This window comes from Capra hircus, chromosome 4 (genome assembly GCF_001704415.2).
Source record: "Capra hircus breed San Clemente chromosome 4, ASM170441v1, whole genome shotgun sequence".
Taxonomy (NCBI): domain Eukaryota; kingdom Metazoa; phylum Chordata; class Mammalia; order Artiodactyla; family Bovidae; genus Capra; species Capra hircus.
Window position 1 is genome coordinate 111,583,229 of NC_030811.1, and position 6,523 is coordinate 111,589,751.

At 39.4% G+C, this 6,523-nt stretch overlaps 1 pseudogene; it reads right to left on the reverse strand.

Annotated features, from left to right (window-relative positions):
• Positions 1,161 to 1,698, reverse strand: LOC102183483 (annotated as a pseudogene).

Sequence of the window (6,523 nt, forward strand, 5' to 3'; positions counted from 1 at the left end):
AGAACAGGCAGCAGTTGAAATTCAGGGTTCAGAGTATCTGTGAGAAAACAGGTAGGTGTGAAATTCAGACGAACATCCTGAGAATCATGGATCAGACTAACAGAACCAAGCACAGTACAGCGGAGTTTGACTTCGGTTTCAGGCCTGATAGGACGGGATTATGTGTAGCCATTGGACAGTGTGGACCAAGAGATATGAGCAGTTGTGACGGTAGATTGTGTTGGTGATAGTGATGATCACTGGGAGCTTTGTTAGGGGCTGTATTCCTCACAGCAGGGAACTTTCAGAGCTCCAATATTCATTATTTTCCCTTTTGAACCAAGTCTTCCTTCTCAGTGTTTCTGATTGTGTCCATGGCACTCTAATTCTCCTTATGGCTTCCTCCCAAACTCTTCGGCTCCTTTCTCTCTTTCCTCTCATATCCAATTGGTCCCAGATAATTGTTCAGTGTAAAAATATGAAACTAGCAGCTAGTAAACTGTGGAACTCAGACAAGTTATTCAGTCATTCATTCAGTGTACATCAGTTTTGTACCTGTGCTAATTATCAACTTGGATATTTGCTGTATAACAGGGTATTTACTAGCCATTCAAATTGAGCACTTGAAATATGGCTAATGTGACTAAGAAACCAAAATTTTAAGTATTTAAAAATTTTATGTATTTTACATTTAAAATAGAAGGTAGCAGGGTAACATTTTTCTGTTAAACACAAATTTATTATTTTGGTAGGGCTGGATTTTACTTTAACCACTGAATATTTAGCATCCATGTTGAGATATACTCTAAGTGTAGAATGTATAATGGATTTTGAAGACTTAGTATGAAAAAAACCTATAAAACATCTCATTAATAATTTTTATACTGATTATACCTGAAATGAGAAATAGTTTAGATACCTTACATTAGACAAAGTATTACTATTGAGACTACCTTTACTCATTTCTTTTGGCTTCTTATTTTTAATTTATTTTTCAAGTTATCTGTAATGATGGTTGATTTGAAACAGTTCTTCTAAGCATGAGGGTTCTTTCTTGCATCAAATGAGTAAGCACTCATAGAGCAGGAGGAAAGAAAAGGTACTTGTCACTTTGAAAGTAACAGATAATTTATCTTTCTATAATTAGATTAGGAGGAAAAAATGAAGAACCCGCTGTAGCAGGAAGAAGCAAGGGCCTCGCATTTGATGAGATAGATATTCAGTTAGTATGCATTTCCATTGTTTTTCCATGGCAGAGGCTTGGGAACTTGCAGGCCTGAAGCCAGGTTACTCTTAGGCTCCATAACGATGTTGCTTGGCTGGCAGGGCTGTGGTTACCACAGTAGTTGGCCGTGCCTGCAGACAAATGGGGTGCTGGTCTGTTCCTACAGACCTTTATCCCTGTGTTCATTGTGAGGAGGGCACCTGTTATGTGGTCTCGGTCAGAGTCTCTTGTCCAAGGTTCCTGGATGACCACATCCTGCTCAATACAGCTTTTGTCATCACAGCTTGACATATGCCTGATTTCAGCCAGAGGAACCTGATGGTAAGCACTGAAGGGGCAGATAGCCAGATTTTTTAAATAATCAGGGTTATTCTTTTTGTACTTGATAAGATGATAAGGAAATCTGCAGGCACATATCTGATTTTTTTTTTTTAATCATAGGGACATTGTAATAACCTTTCAGGGTCCAGGGTATCAATGTAAGTTTCTTCCATCTTGGAAATGAAGGAACCAAGTCCAAGTGCTTGGCTGAGTCACGCTCTCCCCAAAGTCACCTATTTTGTAAATGTGACCACTAGAAAATTTAAAATGCATATGTGGCTTGTTATATTTCTGTTAGACAGTGCTGAGTAGGACTACATGATTATTTTTTATCTTTTTCCATTAAAATTCTTGGAGGGTAATCAGTCCTTACAGCTTTTCTTCTCAAAATGTTTTGATTACCTTTCAACCCCTATGTATGTATTTCCTCTAACAATGGTCTCCAAGATGAAGGAACTTTTACAATACTGAAAACAACTTGGAAATGAAGTCTTTGTTTCATATTTCTATACCCTTCTCTAGAAATTCTCAATTGACATTTGAACATCAACAAGAATTTTGAGCAATTTTGAGAAATTATGATGTTCTTTATTTTTTATGATGTTCTTTGTCACTGTATATGAATTATATTTGGCTCTTCTTAAATTGTCAACAATTTCAAGAATCATGTGCCTGAAATTTGAGCAAATTACCAGTAGATGGGAGCCTTGCAACTTTGAATCAGCTAGGACTTTTATCCTACCTTTAAGACCGTAAACTGTATGCTACCAAATATTGAATAACTATATGTTGAGTGCTTACAAAGTTGAACTCATACCATCTCAGATATGAATAACGTGAGTGTCCTTCTGGTGTCTACCGTGAAATCTGTGGCTTATGAACACATACTTGCTCCTTTCTTCTTATTTCCCACCTTGGGAGGACCAAGTCTCCCCGTTCTGCTTCCTTAATCCCATCTCGGTGCTTCGTGGAGACCATGTCGAGGATTTGCCATTGTCGTTGTTTTAGTTGCTAAGTTGTGTCCGACTCTTTGCAACCACGTGGATCTTGCTCAGTTTGCACTCAGTTCAGTTCAGTTCAGTCTCTCAGTCGTGTCCAACTCTTTGTGACCCCACAGACTGCAGCATGCCAGGCCTCCCCGTTCATCACCAACTCCCAGAGTTTACTCAGACTCATGTCCATTGAGTTTCTGATGCCATCCAACAATCGCATCCTCTGTCGTCCCCTTCTCCTCCTGCCTTCAATCTTTCCCAGCATCAGGGTCTTTTCCAATGAGTCAGCTCTTCACATCAGGTGGCCAAAGTATTGGAGTTTTAGCTTCAACATCAGTCCTTCTAATGAATATTCAGGACTGATTTCCTTTAGGATGGACTGGTTGGATCTCCTTGTAGTCCAAGGGACTCTCAAGAGTCTCCTCCAACCACAGTTCAAAAGCATCAATTCTTCAGTGCTCAGCTTTCTTTATGGTCCAGTTCTCACATCCATACATGACCACTAGAAAAACCATAGCCTTGACCATATACTAAAAACCTTTGTCGGCAAAGTAGTGTCTCTGCTTTTTAATATGCTCTCTAGGTTGGTCATAACTTTTCTTCCAAGGAGCAAAGCGTCTTTTAATTTCATGGCTACAGTCACAATCTGAGGTGATTTTGGAGCCCCCCAAAAATAAAGTCTGCCACTGTTTCCATAATTTCCCCATCTATTTGCCATGAAGTGATGGGACTGGATGCCATGATCTTAGTTTTTTGAATGGTGAGTTTTAAGCCAGCTTTTTCACTCTCCTCTTTCACCCTCATTAAGAGGCTCTTTAGTTCCTCTTCACTTTCTGCCATCAGGGTGGTGTCATCTGCATATCTGAGATTATTGATATTTCTCCCGGCAATCTTGATTCCAGCTTATGCTTCATTCAGCCTGGCATTTGACATCATGTACTCTGCATAGAAGTTAAATAAGCAGAATGACAATATACAGTCTTGACATACTCCTTTCCCAATTTGGAACCAATCCATTGTTTCATGTCTGGTTCTGTTGCTTTTTGACCTGCATACAGGTTTCTCAGGAGGCAGGTCAAGTGGTCTGGTATTCCCATCTCTTTCAGAATTTTCCACAATTTGTTGTAATCCACACAGTCAAATGATTTAGCATAGTCAATGAAGCAGAAGTAGGTGTTTTTCTGGAATTCTCTTGCTTTTTCCTGTGATCCAACGATATTGGCAATTTGATCTCTGGTTACTCTGCCTTTTCTAAATCCAGTGTGTACATCTGAAAGTTCTTGGTTCACATGTTGTTGAAGCCTAACTTGAAGGATTTTGAGCATTACCTTGTTAGCATGTGAAATGAGTGCAACTGTGCAACAGTTTGAACATTCTTTGGCCATTAATTGCCCATCTTTGGAATTAGAATGAAAGCTGGCCTTTCCCAGTCCTGTGGCTACTGCTGAGTTTTCCAAACTTGCTAGTATATTGAGTGCAGCACTTTCACAGCATAATCTTTCAGAATTTAAAATAGCTCAACTGGAAATCCATCACCTACACTAGCTTTGTTTGTAGTGATGCTTCCTAAGGCCCACTTGACTTTGCACTCCAGGATGTCTGGCTCTAGGTGAATGATCATACCATTGTGGTTATCTGGATCATAAAGATCTTTTTTGTATAGTTTTTCTGTGTATTCTTGCCACCTCTTCTTAATATCTTCTACTTCTGTTAGGTCCATACCATGTTTGTCCTTTATTGTGCCCATCTTTGCATGAAATGTTCCTTGGTATCTCTAATTTTCTTGATGAGATCTCTAGTCTTTCCCATTCTATTGTTTTCCTCTGTTTCTTTGCATTGTTCATTTAGGAAGGCTTTCTTATTTCTCTTTGCCATTCTTTGGAACTTTGCATTCAGATGGGTATATCTTTCCTTTTCTCCTTTGCCTTTTGCTTCTCTTCTTTCCTCAGCTATTTGTGAGGTCTCCTCAGACAACCATTTTGTCTTTTTGCATTTTTTTCCCTTGAGTATAGTTTTGATCACTACCTTCTGTACAGTGTTACAAACCTCTGTCCGTAGTTCTTCTGGCATTCTATCAGATCTAACTAATGCCTTGAATCTATTTGTCACTTCCACTGTATAATCGGAAGGAATTTGATTTAGGTCATACCTCGATGGCTTAGTGGTTTTCCCTGCTTTCTTCGATTTATAGCCTTGTCTAACTCAATGAAACTATGAGCCATGACATGTAGGGCCACCCAAGATGGAGGGATTGTGGTGGGAAAGTTCTGACAAAATGTGGTCCACTGGAGAAGGGAATGGCAAACTACTTCAGCATTCTTGCCTTGAGAGCCCCATGAACAGTATGAAGAGGATCTGCCATATCCTGCATCTGATTCCCGGGCCTGAGTAGTTCATCCTGCAAATTCTCTGTGGGGTCTCCTTCCTCTTACCATGGTGGGCCTCATGGCAGGCTGCTTTGGATCTCAATGCATACCTTTATCATCCTTTCCATTGCTTCCTTTGTGGGAGCATATGGAATGTTCTGGGTTATCCACTTGAAAGCTAGGGAGATGATGCTTTCCTTTGGCCAGACTTGTCCACTCTCTTTATGCTGCTGGGCCCACCCCATGTTGGCATAGGACACCCTGCCCAGTGGATTTCTCCCAGGCAACCAAATGGGAGGCACAGCATGCAGAACTCTACTTTCCACATCCCCCGAGCTCCCTTCTCGGCAAGTCTCTAGGTCACACACTGGAGAAGCAGCACCAGTCTCCTGCGTTTCACCTCCTCTTGCCTCTCCCGTCTCTCTCCCTCTATGCCTTCCCCGACCTCCACCCCAAAGCACTCTTACTGGTCTTATTCTTTTGCTGAATGGAAGGAGCCTTTGTGTCAAGCCTCTGTTCTCTCTAGATTTTATTTCCTTTTGTCATATGATCCTCCTTTACAACCCCAACATCATATTTGAGCCTTCAGGCAGGTAGAGATGAGAAGATCAATTTACACCCTAGAGTAACTGGTCCGATAAAGATTTTCAAAATATTGCACATGAACCAAATGTATTTTCACATAATTTTCTAATGTGTGCTAGAAGCAGAAATGTCACTTTGAACATTTTTTTGGAATGAAGGGAAGATAAGAATTTATGTCCAAAATAAGATTAAATAGACTTTAACATATATTTTTTTAGTATTCTTAGACGTGTGATGGCTTGTATAAAAATCACTCCTCTTGGTCAGCAGTATCTTGTAACCTCTCTACTGCATGAGGTCATGATTTGCCCAAAGAATCAAAATTGTTCTTTTTAGTTTAGAAAACTAGATACTCAGCTTATCTAAATGGACTGTCTGTATCCCCTACAGATATAATTATAATGAGATCTTATTTTTTGCTTCTCCTAAGTTAAGCCTAAAACCACAGGTCAAATATATGTCTACCTCTTCCTTATTCTTTGTTCCCGGAACTTTTCTTTTTCTATGAAAAGAATTAGAGAGCAAGGATGAGACGTATTTGATGGTTCATGATCTTCTTTGTCAGACTTTTTTCCTCTGATTCTGTCCTAGCTTATGAACACACAAAAACACATCTATTTGAATTTGGCTGATAGCTTCTACTAAAAAAATAAGTCAGTCTTATCCCTCAGCATCTACTAAAGATATCAGGCAAATTTGGGTGAGGGGGATCTTTCTTATTTTTTATAACACTCAAACTTTTTAAATGAGCAGTTGTTTTCTATAGGTTAAATCAATCCAATACCAGTAAGACAGATTGAAATGAGGCAATAACAAATTTCCAGACAGTATTTAGAGTCTGGTGTGGTAAAAAGTGCTCTACATTGAGAATCAAAAAAGGAAAAAATTCTAGTGCAGCTCTGCTATTATTGCATATGTATTTTTGAGTAGCTCATTAATTTTGCTGGGTAGAAATTCCTTCTACTGTAAAAGATGGAGTTACACAAACATTTCTTCTCACTCTGATAAAAATCTGTGATTCTAACAGCTAGAGAAGGAAAGTGACCACATAGACT